The sequence below is a fragment of the Ochlerotatus camptorhynchus genome, unplaced genomic scaffold, assembly GCF_037179485.1.
Source record: "Ochlerotatus camptorhynchus isolate MF236.1 unplaced genomic scaffold, CSIRO-AGI_Acam_v1.1 ptg000651l, whole genome shotgun sequence".
Taxonomy (NCBI): Eukaryota; Metazoa; Arthropoda; class Insecta; order Diptera; family Culicidae; genus Ochlerotatus; species Ochlerotatus camptorhynchus.
Window position 1 is genome coordinate 46,563 of NW_027041130.1, and position 20,576 is coordinate 67,138.

Below are 20,576 nucleotides of genomic sequence, written 5' to 3' on the forward strand. Positions count from 1 at the left end.
GGAACGTACTACTCAATTTCCTTTGGTTTTGCTTCGTTTTCAGTGCTTCAATCCAGGCTGGACCTCCGTACCTTAGTATCGACGAGGACACACTAGCCAGAAGACGCCTCTTGCTGCTGCTTGGACCAGAATTGTTCGGCATGATTCTGGCTATTGCGTTGATGACCTTCGCCGCCTTCTCGCAAGCATATTCGATGTGGCTATTAAAGTTTAGCCGGTCGTCGATCATCACTCCCAGATACTTTAGCACGCGCTTCGAAACAATGGTGTGCTCTCCAACAGTGATTGCTGCCCCTTGCACTGCTTTGCAGTTACTGACCAACATTACTTCTTTTTTTTGGGCTATCTGCAGCTTCGCTCCTTGCATACAGTTACCAATCGTATCTATCGCCTCGGTCGCCAGCATTTCCACTTCTTCCAGCGTCTCACCGGTTACCGTCAAGACGACATCGTCCACAAAGCCAACGATCTCAACTCCTTTGGGCAGCTTGAGCGTCAGCACGCCATTGTACATTCCGTTCCACAGCGTGGGACCTAGAATGGAGCCTTGTGGAACTCCCGCCGTGATTCTAAGCGATTTCTGCCCCGTGTCTGTCACGTAGACCAGGACCCGGTTCTGGAAGTAACTACTTAGAATCCTGCAGAGGTAGTCTGGAACCCTCATTCTATGGAGCGCCTTGGCAATGGCCTCAGAGCTGGCGCTATTGAAGGCATTCTTCACATCAATCGTAATCACGGCGCAGTATCGATTTCCTCTCCGCTTCTGTTTGGAAGCTTTCTCGGCTCTGTCAATCACTGTCCGAATTGCATCCACCGTAGATCTCCCTTCCCGGAATCCAAACTGCCTCTCCGACAATACGTGTTCACTCTCCGTGCATTTCGTCAGCCTGTTCAGGATGATCCTCTCCAAGAGCTTTCCGACAGTATCCAGCAAGCATATAGGCCTATACGATGCAGGATCCCCCGGCGGTTTTCCGGGCTTCGGAAACAGCACAAGCTTTTGTACCTTCCATCTATCAGGGAACTGACCCTCATCCAGACATTTCTGCAGCACCATCCTGAACATGTCCGGGAGCGTCTGGATCGCCGCCTTCAACGCCAGGTTGGGAATTCCATCCGGGCCGGGAGCTTTATTCGCTTTCAACCCTTTCGCTGCTGCTATGAGTTCCTCGTTGGAGACTTGTTCAACGTTGTCTTCATCTACCTCGCCATATGGTGTAGGTGGCCAGTTCGTTGGGTCATGCTGTGGGAAAAGTCCCTCCACGATGACTTTCAGCTTGTTGGGACACATTTCAACCGGCACCGTTGGACCTCTGATCTTCGCCATCGCGACTCGGTATGCGTTGCCCCAGGGGTTGGCATCGGCGTCTTGGCACAGCTCCTTGAAACTATTTGACTTGCTCAGCTTTATCTTTCGTTTCAGTGCAGCCCTGGCCTCTCGAAACACCGCCTGTTCGTTGGCTCCAGTTTTCTCGGCATAGTTGTGTCACATGCCCTTGCTAATGATTCGGTCATCTCGTTCGCGCTTTGGCCCGGGACGCTGCTGTCTACCCTTAGAGCTTCGATGAAGGGATCCTTATTGAATGCCTTCGTCTTCCACTTCCGCTCGCTTACTTTCGTCCTCCGCATTTTCACCGGTGTCCGTTCGCCGATACTGTACCGGATCGCCTGATGGTCACTATGGGTGTACTCCTCGCACACTGTCCAGTTCATATTTGCCTTCAGCGACGTACTGTAGAAAGTGACGTCGATAATGGAATCCCTACCATCGTTGCGGAAGGTGCTGATGGTTCCTTCGTTGGCCAGACTGACGTTCAACTTTGCCAGAGCTTCCAGCAGGCTATACCCTCTTGCGTTGGTACATCTGCTCCCCCAATCCACTGCCCAAGCATTGAAATCTCCTGCGATGATGACTGGTCTCCGTCCAATGAGCTCTCCGGTGAGCCCATCTAGCATCTGGTGGAACTGTTCAATTGTCCATCTTGGGGGTGCGTAGCAACTTCATACATAGATTCCATTGATTTTGGCGATCACGAAACCTTCGTATGAGCCCGCCACCACTTGTTGAATGGGATAACTGCCATGACTTGTATGGCCGCCATTCCTGCTATATCTGCAACCCAGTTACCATTATCGAGAGGGACTCGATATGGCTCTGCAATGATTGCAACGTCGCACTTTGTTTCCGTTGTCGACTGCCACAACAGTTGCTGTGCTGTGTTGCAATGATTGAGATTTATTTGGGTTATCTCCATTATTGCTGGCCCACCATCGCCTTCTTGAACTCAGGGCACCTGAAACTTCCCTTCATATGGCCGTTTCCGTCCTCCTTTTTGCAGAGCATGCACCTCGGTTGCTTTGTACAGTCTTTTGCAACGTGCTCTTCTCTCCGCATTTTCTACACAGATCAGATCTGTCAGGGCCTTTGCAGTTTCTCGCCTGGTGACCGAAGCCCATGCATTTGTAGCATCTCTCCATTTTCTTAGATACCCGAGGAATAGCTTTCAATGGGCACACTGACCACCCAACTTTGATTCGGCCTGTCTTCAGCAGCTCGTTAGCTGCGTCCGAAGGAAGTCGTGCCGCCATACGCCTTCCTCAACCGAATTGCCATCGGTACGTCTCCGAGGTTGCATTGCACCTTCAGCGCACTTTTCAACTCGTCTTCTGTTGTGATCTCGTCCAGATCCCTGCACTCGACCACTGACTCTTGGGATAAGGCTCTTACGTTCGCCGTCCCGCCAAGAGATTTTTCGACGAGCTCCTTAAAAGCTGCGTTCTTAACCGTAGGATCTCTTTTCAGCTCAAATGCAATCTCGTCTTTCTGTGTTCGCCTGGTTTTCACCACGTTCTCGCCTAGTTGTTTCAACTCCGGATCCTCTCTCACTTTCCGGAGGAGTGCTGCGTCGGACGTTTTGTCCTTCGCCTCAACAACCAGGTTCTCGACTTAACGCCACCCACCATTTTCTCCCATCTCCTAGATGCCTTCCTCGTCTTTGCGTTTTTTGGGCTCCTCCTCATCTCCTGGCGTGTCTCTATCTCTCTTTTCAGGACGTGGATTTGTGGGTCCCTTTCGCGTCTCATGTGCTTCAGCCAGTCTTATGCTCTCCTTGGCCTCCAGGAGAGCCTTCTCGGCATTTTCAGCTCTTTTTCTCCACTCTTGGAATTCCCGATCTGCTACTGTTATGCCGGATTTGATTCCAGTCACAAGTTGCATGATCTCTTTGTGTACGTTGTTTTTATCCTCCTGACCTCCGTCATTTTGGTTCTCCCGAGCTGCAGTTCTTGAGATTTGCTACTGCTGGATATTGGTGTGAAAATCTGGCTTAGCCCAACGCCTGGCTGCTCTTCTTGAGACTGACTGCTGCTGCTGGAACTAGCAGTGGCCCCCAGGTTCGGCACTGGTGACCTCTGCAATATCCCGCTCCTTGCGAACACGTTCGCTCCTCCGTTTTCATTGTCTGGCGTCTTGCCATCGTCCTTCATATTTTTTTGGTTTTTTTTTTTCTTTTTTCTTCATTTTTTGTTTTTTCTCCAATTTTATCCATTCTGATGGGTAAATTCCCTTGGATTCCCTTGGGGCCGCTATCTCCACTCGTTGTATGTAGTCGCCTATCGTGATCCCATGGTTATCTATGAAAGCAGGGAGGCCATGCAAGGGTTGACACGGTCCTTCATGGGGGCCGTGTTCAGAGCCAGATCGGCGTAAGTTAGGAATGTTACATCTGAGCCTACTACTCACCAACCACCAATTGGTGACGAGTTTTGAACGTATCCGGAGGCCTGCCAAGGTTTTATCGGGACGGGGGCAGCCGCACTATTAGCCTACTCGCCATTGCAAGAAGGTGTCACCCTTCTATACTCAGGGACCAAAATAGCACGACTGTCAGCCCTGTAGCGTGGTATTCAATCGATTGTGCCGTGTCGTGTCCATAGTTCCATGCCGTGTCCAGTATGCTTTAATAAGGATCTTACTGGCGTCGATCCTAATATGCCGGTTGGCACTCCTGCAGGTTGACGAAGCATTTCCTCTATCGCCGTGCTATGGTTACCGCGCCAGCGTTCGCGTCGCACTTTGCTATTGTCTGAAGGACAACATTGCCCAGGCTACACCAAGGGGAGGTGTGAGGTAGGAACTTGTAAGGACCAGAGCTTGGTTTTCAACTCACCATTTGTAACCGTGTGTGTGTGTGTGTGTGCGTGTGTGTGTGTGTGTGTGTGTGTGTGTGTGTGTGTGTGTGTGTGTGTGTGTGTGTGTGTGTGTGGGTGTGTTTGTGTGTGTGTGTGTGTGTGTGTGTGTGTGTGTGTGTGTGTGTGTGTGTGTGTGTGTGTGAGTATGTCTGTGTGTGTGTGTTTGTGTGTGTGTGTGTGTGTGTGTGTGTGTGTGTGTGTGTGTGTGTGTGTGTGTTAGTGTGTGAGTATGTCTGTGTGTATGTGTGTGTGTGTGTGTGTGTGTTAGTGTGTGTGTGTGTGTGTTTTTTTTTATAAGCTTCAAAAGCCCGGCCTGTCACTGTGTTGCGTGTTTGTTCTCCTTCTGGCACAGTGTGGGACTCTTAACCACTAAAACCTTACTCCCCTAGAGTATTTCGCCGGGGGGGCCTGTGCTCAAGCACTTCTCTTTAGCTCAGCTAGCCGGCGTTGCTAACTCGCTGATCATCTCTCCATTTTCGCTGCAGCTCCGACAAAATTTGCGTCACTGCCCTGCTGACGACGCTCCACGTCCTCTCATCCCGGTACATTTCACTGACGACATTTCTCGCGTTAAGGGCCGGCATCTCCACTCACACTGCCTCAAATCTTGGGCAGTAGAAAACCACGTGCTCCGGCGTTTCGTCTACGTTGCCACACTCCGGACAGAGGGGTGACGTTGTGTGTCCAAAACGATGCAGGTACTTCCTGAAGCAGCCATGACCAGACAGGAACTGCGTCAAGTAGAAGTTGACTTCTCCATGCTTCCTGTTCACCCAGGTCGAAAGAATCGGTATTAGCCTGTGTGTCCATCTACCGTTCTCCGCTGCGTCCCACTCCTGTTGCCACTTAACCATCGACTCCGTTCTCACCATTTTTCGTACTCCCCTGGTATCTCTTCGCATATAGCATTCGGCGTCCTCCGCCAAGGTGATGACGATGGGTATCATACCGGCGATAACGCATACTGCTTCCGTCGAAATTGTTATGTACGCACTCACGACTCGCATGGCCATGAGGCGGAACGTACTGTTCAATTTTCTTTGGTTCTTCTTCGTTTTCAGCGCTGCATCCCAGGCTGGACCTCCATACCTCAGTATCGACGACGATACACTAGCCAGAAGACGCCTCTTGCTGCTGCTTGGTCCAGAATTGTTAGGCATGATTCTGGCTATCGCATTGATGACCTTCGCCGCCTTCTCACATGCGTAGTCGACGTGGCTATTGAAGTTTAGCCGGTCATCGATCATCACTCCAAGATACTTCAGCACGCGCTTTGATGCTATGGCGTTCTCCCCGACGGTAATTTCTGCTCGCTGAACAGCTTTGCAGTTACTGACAAATAGCACTTCCGTTTTGTGGTGTGCTATCTGCAGCTTCGCTCCTTGCATCCAGCTGGAAACCGTCTCGATCACCTCGGTTGCCAGCATTTCTATCTCTTCTAACGTCTCGCCTACTACCGCCAACACGACGTCGTCCGCAAATCCTACGATCTCAACTCCTTTGGGCAACTTCAGCGTTAGCACGCCGTTGTACATCATGTTCCAGAGCGTTGGGCCAAGGATGGAGCCTTGTGGCACACCCGCCGTGATCCGGATTGATTTCTCTCCCATGTCCGTCTCGTAGACTAGAACCCGTTCTGGAAGTAACTCCTTATAATGCTACACAGGTAATCAGGAACCCTCATTCCATGCAGTGCTTCGGCGATGGCCTCCCAGCTGGCGTTGTTGAATGCGTTCTTCACGTCGATCGTTATCACGGCGCAATATCGATCTCCTCTCCGCTTCTGTTTAGACGCTTTCTCGGCACTCTCGACCACTGTCCGAATTGCATCCACCGTTGATCTCCCTTTCCGGAATCCGAACTGCCTCACCGACAATCCATGCTCACTCTCCGTGAATTTCGTTAGCCTGTTGAGGATGATCTTCTCCAATAGCTTTCCGACTGTATCCAGCAAGCATATAGGCCTATACGATGCAGGATCCCCCGGCGGTTTTCCGGGTTTCGGCAGCAGCACTAGCTTCTGTATCTTCCATCGGTACGGGAAGTGACCTTCATCCAGACACTTCTGCAGCACTATCCTGAACATGTCCGGAAACGCCTGGATCGCCGCCTTCAACGCCACGTTGGGGATTCCATCCGGACCGGGAGCTTTCTTCGTCTTCAGTCCTTTCGCCACTGCTACGAGTTCCTCGTTGGAGACTTGTCTACCTTCGGTGTTGTCTGCCTCTGCCTCGCCGTACGGTGTAGGTGGCCAGGTCATTTGATCATGCTTCGGGAAAAGTCCCTCCACGATGACTTTCAGCTTGTCTGGGCACATTTCAACAGGCATCGTTGGACCTCTAATCTTCGCCATCGCGACTCGGTATGAGTCACCCCAGGGGTTGGCATCAGCGTCTCGACACAGCTCCTTGAAGCAGTTTGACTTGCTCAGCTTTATCTCTCGTTTTAGAGCGGCCTTGGCTGCTCGAAACACCACCCTTCGCTCTGCTCTGTCTGCATCAGTTCTTGCTCTCTGAACGCGCCTTCTGGTTCGGAGACAACTAGCGCGGAGGGTGCTAAGTGCCTCGTTCCACCAGTAAGCTGGACGCCGTCTGTTCCTTGGTTCCGATTTCCTCGGCATGGTTGTGTCGGATGCCCTCGCTAACGATTCTGTCAACTCTTCCGCGCTTTGGTCTGGGACGCTGCTGTCTACCCGGAGAGCTTCTACAAAGAGATCCTTGTCGAATGCCTTCGTCTTCCACCTCCGCTTGCTTACTTTCGTTTTCCACATTGCCTTAGGTATCAGTTGGCCAAAGCTGTACCTAATCGCCTGATGGTCACTATGAGTGTACTCCTCACACACTCTTCAGTTCATACTTGTCACTAACGACGGATTGAAGAAAGTGACGTCGATAATGGATTCCCTCCCTTTGCGGAAGGTGCTGATGGTTCCTTCGTTGGCCAGACTGACGTCCAACTTTGCCAGAGCTTCCAGCAGGCTATACTCTCTTGCGTTGGTACATCTGCTTCCCCAGTCCACTGCCCAAGCATTGAAATCTCCTCCAACTACATACGAAGGTTCCATTAATTTTGGCGATCACAAAACCTTCGTAAGACCTCGTCACCACTTCTTGTATGGGATACCTGCCCATAACTTGTATTGCCGCCATCCCTGCTCTATCGGCCACCCAGTTATCGTTATCGGGAGGGACTCGATACGGCTCCGCAATCTTTGCAACGTCGCACTTTGTTTCCGTTGTCGACTGCCACAACAGTTGCTGTGCTGTGTCACAATGATTGAGATTTATTTGGGTTATCTCCATTACTATTGGCCCGCAATCGCCTTTTTGTAAGCTGGGCACCTGAAACTTCCCGTCATATGGCCGTTTCCGTCCTCCTTTCTGCATAGCATGCACCTCGGTTGCTTCATACAGTCTTTAGCAACGTGCCCCTTCTCTCCGCATTTCCTGCACAGATCCGATCTATCAGGGCCTTTACACTTTCTCGCCTGGTGACCAAAGTTCTTGCACTTAAAGCATCTCTCCATTTGCTTGGTAACCCGAGGGATAGCTTTCAGGGGGCATACTGGCCACCCAACCTTGACTCGTCCTGTCTTCAGCAATTCGTTAGCTGCGTCCGTCGCAAGTCGTATCGACGCCGTTTGTGTACCACCGTACGCCTTCCTCAACCGGATTGTCGTAGGCACATCTCCCAGATTGCCTTGCACCTTCAGCGCACATCGTACCTCGTCTTCCGTTGTGATCTCATCCAGATCCTTGCACTCGACCACTGACTCCTGCGATAAGGCTCTTACGTTCGCGTCCTCGCCAAGAGATTTTTCGACGAGTTCCTTGAAGGCTGAACTCCTCACCGACGGGTTCTTCTTCAGCTCGAAGAGCATCTCGCCTTTGTGGGTGCGCCTGGTTTTCACCACGTTCTCGCCCAGTTGCTTCAACTCCGGATCCTCTCTCACCTTCCGGAGGAGTGCTGCGTATGTCGTTTTATCTTTCGCCTCGATAACCAGAGCGTCGCCCTTACTTCTCTCCCTACGATGCCTGAGGTTTTCCTTCTTCTTGACTTCCTTCTTCCTCTCTTCCGTCTTTTCCTTCTTCTCTTCCTCTTTATTCTTCTTTTCCTTCTCCTCCTTCTTCTTCTGTTCCTTCTTCATTTTTTCCTCTTCCTTCAGTTTTTTCCTCTTCTCCTTCTGGTTTTCGACTTTACGCCAATCATTGTCTTGTCCCCGTATTCGTCGTCCTTGTGTTTTTTAGGGTCCTCTTCCTCTCCTGGCGTTTCCCTATCTCTTTTTTCCGGACGTGGGTTCGTTGGTCCCTTCGGCGTCTCCTGCGCTACAGCCAGTATTGCATTCTCCTTGGCCTCAAGCAGAGCCTTTTCGGCCGCTTCGGCTCTTCTTCTCCATTCTTGCAGTTCCCGATCTGCCACAGCTATGCCGGATTTGATGACCGTCGCTAGTAGCTTGACCTCCTTGTGTATGTTGTTCTTATCCTTCACGAACACATAGAGTTCTTCGATCTTCCTCCTAACCTCCGTCATTTTGGTTCTCCCAAGCTGCAATTCTTGCTGTTTGCCACTGCTGGATTTCGGTGTGAATATTTGGCATGGCACCGCACCTAGCTGCTCTCCTTGGGGTCCATGCTGTTCCGCTTCTTGCGAACACGTTCGCTCCTCCGTTTTCAATATCTGGCGTCTTGCCGTCGTCCTTCATATTTTTTTTGGTTTTTTCGTTTTCGTCTTTTTTGTTTTTTTCTCCAATGTTATCCATTCTGATGGGTCCCCCCTCCGGGCCGCTATCTCCACTCGTTGTATGTAGTCTCCTATCGTGATCTCATGGTGATCTATGCAAGCAGGGAGGCCATGCTAAGGTTGACACGGTTCTTCATGGGGGCCGTGTTCAGAGCCAGATCGGTGTAAGTCAGGAATGTTACATCTGAGCCTACTAATCACCAATCACCAAATGGTGACGAGTTTTGAACGTATCCGGAGGCCTGCCAAGGTTTTAGCGGGACGGGGGCAGCCGCACTATTAGCCTACTCGCCATTTCAAGAAGGTGTCACCCTTCTTTACTTAGGGAGCAGAATAGCACGACTGTCAGCCCTGTAGCGTGATATCCAGTCCATTGTGCCGTGTCGTGTCCATAGTTCCATGCCGTGTCCAGTATGCCTTAATAAGGATCTTACTGGCGTCGATCCTAATGTGCCGGTTGGCACTCCTGAGGGTTGACGAAGCATTTCCTCTATCGCCGTGTTATGGTTACCGCGCCAGTGTTCGCGTCGCACCCCCTCACTTTGCTATTGTCAGAAGGACAACATTGCCCAGGCTATACCACGGGGAGGTGTAAGGTAGGAACTTGTGAGAACCACAGCTAGGTTGTCAACTCACCATTTGTAGCCCAGTGTGTGTGTGTGTGTGTGTGTGTGTGTGTGTGTGTGTGTGTGTTGTGTGTGTGTTGTGTGTGTGTGTGTGTGTGTTTGTGTGTGTGTGTGTGTTTGTGTGTGTGTGTGTGTGTGTGTGTGTCTGTGTGTGTGTCTGTGTCTGTGTCTGTGTGTGTGTGTGTGTGTGTGGTTGTGTGTGTGTGTGTGTGTGTGTGTGTGTGTGTGTGTGTGTGTGTGTGTGTGTGTGTGTGTGTGTGTGTGTGTGTGTGTGTGTGTGTGTGTGTGGTTGTGTGTCTGGGTGTGTCTGGGTGTGGTTGTGTGTGTGTGTGTGTGTGTGTGTGTGTGTGTGTGTGTGTGTGTGTCTGGGTGTGTGTGTTTGTGTGTGTGTGTCATATTCTGAACAACACGACCATAAGCATTCACCATACAATTAGTACGTTATTTAAGCAGGCCCGATCCTTGTTTTCATAATAAAGGAGTAATGAAGTTTCATGCAACATGTTCCAATCTATCAGAAATGAATAATATTTTTTTTTAACACGTGAAAGTTTGGCAGATGTTTTTGTTTCACTATTAATATAAATATTTCAATGATTAAATTTCATTTGAACCTGGAAATGTCAAAACAGAGATGTGCAGTGCCGGACAAAAGTATACTAACTATTCAATAAGCTGTAACTTTTTTGGATGGACATTAAAATTTCTGAAACCTTGGCTGCTGGTACATCAACTATTCAAGTTATATTGGTATAGTTTAGAGTTTGGTTACTTGAATTTGTATGAAGTTTGAGCAGTTTTAATGAAACGCTTCTTATTTGACTTTCTATCGTTACACTAATTTTATTGAAGCACAATGCACTGAATCAGCTGATTTATTTCTCATGTGTAGTCAAAACATTGACCTTTGAAACATCGTGAGCAGATTTAAGTCAAATCTAAAGCTTTTCTAGGAAAAAAAAAATTTGACTACAAATATATAAAATTTCAGGTAATTCGGTTTATTATACTTCAAGAAATAACACTTTGAAAAAGGGCAGTCAAATAAAAAGCGTTTTACTAAAATTGCAAAAACTTCCTACAAACTCATCCAATCAAACGCAAAACCATACTGATACATTTTGAAAAATTGATGTACCAGCAATCAACATTTCAAAAATGTTCAAAAAACCGTCCTGAAAAGTTACAGCTCATTAATTTTTTTGAACAGAAAAAAAAAATCACTAAGTATTATTATTTTGTCCGCAACTGTAGTTGTATTTGTTAATGATCGATATGTTTCTGAAGAGCTGTAATTGGGCACTTGATTTTAGAGTAATACCGGATTTAAATGGGGTATATTTTTTCTATGGATGGTAGATCACAATAATTTCTAAAAAAAAAATGTTTGAATCGTCTCATACTACTTTTTAATAAAATGTCAAAATTATGTGTTCAAAGAGTATTGCGACCTCCGACCACCTCTTAGGCCACTACCGGATGTTTTGGAATACCAGGGACCAATTTTCGATCGGACAGATCATGGACATGCGACACATCAAATCACGATGTTTTCGTTATTTTTCAGTACTGTAAGATATAAGAATATATCTTGGCCTATTTTTAAGTGCGATATGTGTTTTTCAAAGAAGCTTTAGCACGATCGATTGCAATTAATTGTTAACAGCTTAGCGGATATCATCGCAATCGGGAAACTACTGTCAACATGATATCTAACGGTGACATCGCGAAGTTTTATCTTCAACATCAATACGAAGGATTAGCAGCTTAAAGTATTATTGGTCGAAGCATGGATGCAAAAAACGATTTTTCGAGAAGGAGTTAAAAAGGATTAAGTCTGTATTTACGGTATGTTGCCTAAAGAAAATAAATCAGAAGAATAACTTGTTGTGATTTTGATTTCAAGCTGAAACAATCAGGATCACCAGCTTCTCCTTTCGATAATTATGGAACACAATCACCATCATTCATGTGCGACAGCCGTACGTTCGACTAAAACTCTTCCTCAGTGGCTTCTGAAAGCACACTATATTAAAAAGTACGACGAACTGGAGTCGGTGTGCAATGATCTTACGGAACAATCCAAAGCTAAAAGTTGTCAACGGCTAGCCCGTGATCATCCCTTGGATAAGCTGCTGCACGCAAACTAGAAAGCCCAGCAGTCACAAAGATTTTGAAATTGTTGAGAAATGGTGGTGAGTCCTGAGCGAACAATACGTTGAATACGTCCAGAGGTGTACCAGAAGATTGAACCATCTCCCGTCTCGTCTTTGATGCTGAAAACCAGACTTGGATTGAGAAAATCAAAGTATCAAGGTATTAAAATCAGTTTTTTTTTCATTCGATTTAACACTTATACCATGAAACAAATTTCTGAATTAAATAGTTTCAAATATCCAAATCGTCAGTAAAATTTATATGAATATATTATGGCCACTTACACCAAAATTTAAATTCTTTTTTTAAATTTGCTTTGAACTCATGATTCTGAACAAACATAGAAAAAATCGCAAGGTTCTAGGACAATATTTATAATGTGGCCACTTTATCGGTCAATCCAGGTTATCCGGAGAACCAGAATATGGCCACGATACCCAAAATATAGTTTCCATATTAAATACGCTTTGATCTCTTGATTCTGAACAACATAGAAAAAATCACAAGGTTCTAGGACATTTTTTATAATGTGGCCACTTCATCGGTTATTCCGGATGCTCCTTTAGACCAGTAAAGTTTCCCTGAGGTCGTATATGGTGTCTTTACACCATATATACTTAGTACTATCAATTTCCAGTAATATACGTTAAGTAAAGTGTAAAATTATGTCGATAGATAGTGGCATTTCCTACTTTACCGGGAACTCGGGTTGATCCCGGCCCTCTATCTCGGTACGCAAAAGCCTCCGGCCAATGACCACCACTCGATTCAGCGGAATTTTTCCTTTGAGAATATGTATAACATGTTGACTGAAACCGTTTGGCAGCTGAGATATTCAATTTAGTCGCGGTTTTGTCAATTTTTGCCCAGTGTGGGTTGTAATGTCGATTTCGTGTTAAGTAAGGTTGAATTTACTTTGATGAATTTTAGAAAAAAATCAAATGCATTTTTTTTCGACGCATCATTTCAGATTGCAAAAAGCTCGCGTCATTCTATTCTTTTTGCTATTTTAAACAATATGACGCGAGCTTTTTGCAATCTGAAATGATGCGTTGAAAAAAACTTCATTTGAATCTTTCTAAAATGCATCAAAGTAAATTGAACCTTAAGAGCGTCACAATCAGCGATTCTATGTTTCGTGAGCGTTCACTCAGAGTGATATATAACAAAAGAAAATTTGAGTCAGCTGATCCTCGTTCCGCTTCTGAGTCCAATCGTATAGTTCCCTTGCATTTTTTATCGGATGTTCACGTTCTCTAGCTAGATTCATAGGCGTAGCAATAGCATGCCGATTTCCATACAAAATGGTCAACTTTGACAAGTTTCAAAATAATAGCAGTACTAATAATTTACATTTCGGCTCAATTTTGAGATTTTAAATTTTACATTTCTCAAAATTATAACAATCCCCACTCAATTAACAAATGTACACAATATAGTTGAAGATACTATTTCGAATAACAGACTGAAGTGGTAATTTGTATACGATAGATGAGGAGGAGGAGATGAAAGTATAGAATTGATAGTTCCGTTTAGATTACGGCAGTGTGAAAATTGCATATAGAAAGTAGATAGCGAGCTAGGACAACTTTTAAGGAAGGTACAAATCGGTTTTATCATCTCTCTTTACCAAACTTCCCCTTTGGAGAGGGATGGTGAGGAGTGTATATATATATATACAGGATGTTTGGTTCCGGGTTTCACATATTTTCATGGTAGATAGGGTTCCTAAAGTTATGAAAAAATCCCCATGAAACATAGGGTCGGAAATGACTGCTAAGTGAGTTATCCAACATTTTATGTTTTTTTGTATTGCAAACTTTGGTTAGCTATATTTTTTTAATCTTAATGTTGTTTTCTGATTTCAACATACCAAATGAAAAATTTAAGTCTTAGTGCTCTTTAGTAAAGAACTCGATTAAAGTTAATTATCATACATTAAAATTGAAAAGTATGTTGAAAGTACCAAAAAAAAAACTGGTGAAATTTCATACATTTTAGTGTTTTTAAGTTGAAAATTTTCATTACTGTTAATTTAGTTAACACATTTTACATTTCTACATAACATTCTCCATGCAGTTCCTTAGATTTGTGCCTTAGGTAGTAACCTTGTAGGCTTTATGGTTTCTTCGTAATTATTGATTTAAAACAGCCATAAAAACTAGTGACGTTTTCTTAAAATGTGCTATGGTCACCCTATTCGTTCGTACATTCGGCTGTTGAAAATTTGGTAGAATGTTATTGTAAATGCTAAACTACATTCTTAACTTTTGATTACCGCACATCTCATGCGCCGAAAGAAAACATAACTGCGGAGATGTTTCGCGGTATCGAATATTGCTCAGTCTCAGCAGAAACACAGCGAGATACACCGAATCGGCGAATTCTTAGAGCGGAAGGGAGAGAAGTAGGTGGTGGTAATAAGTCGATGTCCCTTTTATTTTATAGCACTCGCAGCTCAGCTGCGGTGCTGTTTCAATGGAGGAGTGTGGAGCTCCGCTGCTTCTGTATACACACTTAGATTTTTTGCAGGAGTCAGTATTTATTACTGGATTTTTGGATTACTGACTCGGTTAAAATTCAAATGACTGTTACTCGTAAAGATTGGATAAAATCGAAAATTGTTATTTTTTATCATATTTTTCGCAGATTCACAAGGGTCAAAACTATAAGAGAAAAAATTGCTACGGCATGTTCTGTGTCCAATTTGTTAGTTACAATTTTTCAAATTCTCTAAAATGGTGTTTTTTGTTGTACATCACTGCATTCAATCATCAAAAGTGGGTATCAAACAATGCGCTATTATTAATCAAATGCAGCAGAAATATGGGAAATTGTATAAGCAAAAACATTGCCGAAGACAGTTCATTTTTAACCGTTAAAAAGTTATTCGTGATTTATTGTGGGAAGAAAAGTTCAAAATTGCAATACTTGCAGTATGTCCCGACCAGCAAATCAAACTATCATTGAAATCGATAAATATAAATCACATACTTTGTTGCAAATCACTTGGTAAAATTTGTTTCGAAGTTTCTAGAATTCAATAGGAGGATATATGAGCGGAAAGGGATCACACAATTTATTAGTTTCCATTTGATTGCCGTAGCAAGCAGAACCAAAAAAGAAAATCATGTCACCAGAAACCAAGCTCAAGTCGGATCTCATCACCGGTATTGCGAGCAAGCATTTGCCCAGAAACCGTTTGTCGTCGGAGTTGGACATCATCAGGTACTTTCGATTCAAGCATGAAACCCAACAACTTTCAATCGGACAAAGCATTCAAGTTGTGCCGTAGCAATTTATTCTCTTATAGTTTTGATCCTTGTGAATCTGCGAAAAATATAAAAGGGTGAGATTTAACTGAAATTTATAGAACTAAAAATAATTATTGGATAATAGCTATGAAAAATGGGCTTTTTTCAAAAATCTCGTCGGGGCGACCTCTAAACAACATTTCCCAGAGTTGCCGCCATACAAAAGTTTGTTTTTAACACCCTTAGCTATCATTTGGAGGGTGAGCCCCCAGATTTCCAGGCATAGTGCAATTTTGGGACACCCTAATATATATACATATATACATACATCTTGCTGCAGTGCTTTTGCTTGGTTGGCCATATGTTGGGAAACATTGAACTACTTCATAATTCTATACGTAGACCATCTTTTGGGAAGTGTGGTTAAAATCCTGTATCGCTCATTGCTGTCTCTTGTTTCTTTATACAGGGTGTTTGGTTCCGGGTTTTACATATTTTCAGGGTAGATAGGGCTCCTAAAGTTATGAAAAAATCCCCATGAAACATAGGGTCGGAAATCACTGCTAAGTGAGTTTTGCCAACTTTGGTTAGCTATATTTTTTTAATCTTAATGTGGTTTTCTGATTTCAACATACCAAATGAAAGATTAAAGTCTTAGCTATCAATGCTGTCTAAAAAAGAACTCGATTAAAGTTATTTATCATACATTAAAATTGAAAAGTATGTTGAAAGTACCGAAAAAACTGGTGAAATTTCATACATTTTAGTGTTTTTAAGTTGAAAATTTTCATTTCTGTTTATTTAGTTGTTCTACAAAACATTCTCCATGCAGTTCCCTAGATTTGTGTCTTTGGTAGTAACCTTATAGGCTTTATGGTTTCTTCGTAATTATTGATTTAAAACAGCCATGAAAACTTGTGACGTTTTCTTAAAATGCGCTATAGTCACCCTATTCATTCGTACGTTCGGCTGTTGCAGTGGACTACGCACATGGAAATTTGGTAGAATGTTTAGCTACATTCTTAACTTTTGATTACCGCACATCTCATGCGCCGAAAGAAAACATAACTGCGGAGATGTTTCGCGGTATCGAATATTGCTCAGTCTCAGCAGAAAGCACAACGAGAGACACCGAATTGGCGAATTCTGAGAGCGGAAGGGAGAGAAGTAGGTAGTGGTAATAAGTCGATGTCCTTTTTATTTCATAGCACTCGCAGCTCAACTGCGGTGCTGTTTCGATGGTGGAGTGTGGAGCTCCGCTGCTTCTGTATACACACTTCGATTTTTTACTGGATTTTTAGATTAGTGACTCGGTTAAAATTTAAATGAATCGAAATTTTTATTTTTCATCATCACACGGTGTTAACAGAAGTTAGTCTGTAAAATTTGGTAACACATTTCTCAACTTTTAATTTTTTACAGATTTTTTAAATTTTACCGAAGAGTTCTGCAATTCAAAAACTCGGTAAAAATTACTTACTCGATAAGTGTGTACTGATGTATGGTTGGTGAAGAGGCTAGCATCTGGAGGGTATTCTCAGGCTAATGAATGCCACCCATCCCCACTTATAATTCAGTAATACTCTATTTATTCATTTCTGCTTGATATGTTTACAAAGTTTGCCAACAGAAATAAGCATTGTAGTGTAGTTACCAATTTTCCAATTCATTGATTTCAGATAACTGTTCAAAGTCCCAGATTTTTTATAACGGAATCATGAACAAAAAACCAAAGACCACTATGACAAACTTTAACTTCAGGAATTCATTATCAAAGGTGCGTTGTAGGTGGTAACGATCGATTCAGAACTGGTTGTTTCCACTGACTCTGAAAATAAATATAAAAAATGATTGATTATTAGAAGAAAAAAAAAACATACAAATGATTTATTTTTTTATTCACCTTGGCAGGGAAAAGGAATCCGCAACGGCAATCGATTCAATACTGGTTTTTTTCGATGGTCTCTGAAAAATGATTGCAAAAAAAGAAAAGCTTAAGTTAGTAGTTTGAAGAAAAGAATTGAAAGTTAAAGAAGAATCACATAAATTTTCAAATAACGTACCTGAAGCAGCGATTCTGGATGGTCCTGCAACGACTTCTTCGGTCATGGCATCATTGGGTTCATATACTTTGTGGTAGCAACGTTGACAAATGAACGAGCTACTCTCATCTATTTTAATCTTTTTTTCCACTGCATAATCGTACAATTTTATTGGTGATTTTTCTGGAACATGAACTCAACATCCAAACACCAAACATTATACACGTACACACTAATCCAGCATTTAGTTGTTCGGTATTTTTTTTGTACTGGGCTTAGACGGTAAAACGAAAGATTTACTGAAAATTCAGTTTAAATCAGGTGAATAACCGACGTTCTGTAAAACACAAACTGAACTTCGGTATCGTTTGATGCAAAATACTGTACACAGAACATTTATTTACTGAGAAAGTCGTTAATTTCCAAATTTTCGTGATTTCACGAAAAGTCAGTAAAAATAATTACTGTGCACAAAGTAGTCTTTATTTTTTTACCGACTGGTCAGCAAAATAGCCACCTTGTTTTACAGACCACGAATTGTAAACTCTAACCTGTCAATTTTATTCCCGCCGCCATTTAAGCTTCAGTAAAATCCGGGAGCAAATGTTGAATCGCGCAGTTTTGTTAAAATTTGAATAATATTGGGAATAATATCATGAATTCTATCATGACGGAACTGGGAAAGCTCGACAGCGAAATCGAAGACCTATTTCGTTGGTACCAACACTAATTATTTACTCTTTTTGCAGTTCCTTGATCTCCAACAAATTTTGATTAACAAAATGGATGTTTGTATTGTTTGCTTTCACTGTCGACGCGCTATTCCGGGGTACGTCAAGGGATTAAGTCGTCATATTAATTGGCATATTATAAACGGTGAATTGCACCAGGATTCATGCTTTTATTACTGCACATTCACTACTTTTAATATAACTGGGTAGCTCGGTATAATAATGAACCAAATAACTGTCTTCTCAGTTAAATTGCAGCGAAATAAACAAAAAGAAAATACTGGGTTTTCCAGTATACGCAACTAGAACCAATTACTGAATGAACAGTTATTTTTGACAGATTGACTTTACGGACAGTTCGGTAATGCAAATTATTTCTGTGATGATTACTGGGCGATCCGCAATTCAAAAACCCAGTAAAATTTTACTGACTCCAGTAATCTAAAGTTAGTGTGTACGTTAGATATTCTTCGATTCAACTGTTCTAGTAGGAAACTTTGTTTTCTAACTGATAATTTCTTTCATAACATCCATAACATGTGAAGCATTATATCGTACCTATGAGTCTAAGCTGTAACTCATAGGTATATCACTCGTTCGTAAGCAATGACGTCACTACAAACAGCTGTTTCAGCATTGCGAATAAATACAAACGCCCCCAAACATTTCCAAATGTCACTAACACCACGAAGCCTATAGGGCTGGAGCTTATGTAAAAGTCATTGCCTACGAACGAGTGATATACCTATGAGTTACAACTTGGACTCGTAGGTACTGATGCAACATGCAAAAAGATTTTGGCATTGCTGCCGTGTAGAATTTTTTCGCAACTTGTCATGGAAAGGGCCCTATGGGAGGAGTATTGAAACGAAACGCTTGAAAATTTTAGTATACGAGGGGAAAGGTAGGATCTGCAATGTTTAAAACTTGGTCTACGAGGTTTATGGACAGCCCGCAGGTTGAACTGAATGTTGCACCCAGCTTGTAAGTCACTCAAAGATTTCGTTAGTCACAGCTGCTTGAGACGCATTGTGAACTACCTTGCGTCTTCATCGTTTCCATGCACGTGTGGTGTATATATTGTGGAACAATGATTTTTTATTTAAAAAAAAATGAAATATCCAAAACTACTTCTTCGGCATCGCTAATTTTTTTTATATGTTATGTAAAATTGAAGTTGTTGAAGACCCTCGCAGTGAAAATCAAGAAAAAGCATTTGTAACGTATTTTTTTCATACAAAATCAAATATCTCTGAGTTTTTCATAATTTTTCTTAAAACTTCATTAAAACATCTTTCATTTGAAGGGTCAATCGTAAAAATCGGTCAAGAGGTTCAGAAGTTTTTGAAAAAAGGCATTTCTGAAAAAAAAAATTTTCGGATCACCCTAACACAGGAATGATCACTCTAATGGCGGAAAAAAAATACGAGTCTAATATTTTTTGATAAGGAAGAACAATACCAATTTTCATGAAATTCTGAGACTCACTATAACTTTTTTCTATGGAATTGCTTTATACATATATTATAATCTCACACTGTCCCCACAGACAAACAGACATAACACATTGAATGTTTCTAACTGTAAAACATCGTCGCTAAAACATTACCGCCATCTGTTGAGTACAATGTTGTGGGCACTACACTGAACAGATGGCGGTAGTGTGTAAACGTCAAACGCAAGGGAATTGACTATGCGCGCCACAGGTGGCGGTACTACCAACTACGATACTTCTAAATTGTCCGTTAAATGCAATTACGATGGTACGATGAACAACTTGCGAGAGTTATGTCTGTTTGTCTTTGCTGTACCATATGGAGAAAGGTTATATCAAAGTTTTTTTTCTATCCAGTAAGCTAAATGTATGTTTTATAATCTCTTATAGCTTCAAAATGGGAGTGGTTCCGTCGGTCAACTAAATAAATAAGCAAATTGGTTAATTGACGGATTGAAACAAGCCGTTCGAATACCTATCAATTTATGATAGTAAAAATCTGCTTGTAACACTTCTGGTCTGATTATGAATAATGCTTTTGGTACCATCAGTTTGAAACATGCCTTTCCGAGAGCTAAATTAACACCAAAAATAAAGGCCAGTATGCTGTTACTAACTATACTATGCTGATGTACTGTATACTTCCAAATAAAGCTGTATCATACATATATGGACATGTCTGCTGTTTGCGCGCTGGTGGGTTTGAGCAAGGTTACATTCATATTATCGGCGTGATGCAGAATGCGCTGGTTGCACTAGTGACGATCGACATCAAGTTAATTATTGCATTAAAGTGTTGCCTCACCGACACGAATGTCAAATTGTCGTTAATAAGTAATATATTTAGTATAGTGGAATTAAACAAAAAATCTAAAAATGATTGGTACTAAATGAATAATGTAATTAAAACATAATTTATTTAATATGAGAATGTAGGGTCAATGTAGAGTCCGCCACCCTAGCTTGTTTGTTGAGTGTTGCCTTCGATGAGAAACAAGCTATTTTGTTGGTCGAACAAAACGTGTTGCAGAATCAGAAAGTCGTGCTGTATTGGGGTCATGAAGTACAGTGAAATAGTAGATATAAATGAAACTCGGCTCATCCACCACATACTGTGTGCCTTTTCCGCTCTGACTCATCCGAATACATATTTTAATTTATGAGTTATTTAATCAAGGGATTGATTCGTTTGGTGCCTGTGATTGTAACATTTTGTTTCACATATGTTAGTCTGTTTGCATAAAAAATGCAAAAATTTTTCATTCATGTGCTATTTTTTGGATTCAAAATTTTAAGGACGTTGGAAATGATGATGATGATGATGGTCCCACCTCTTACCC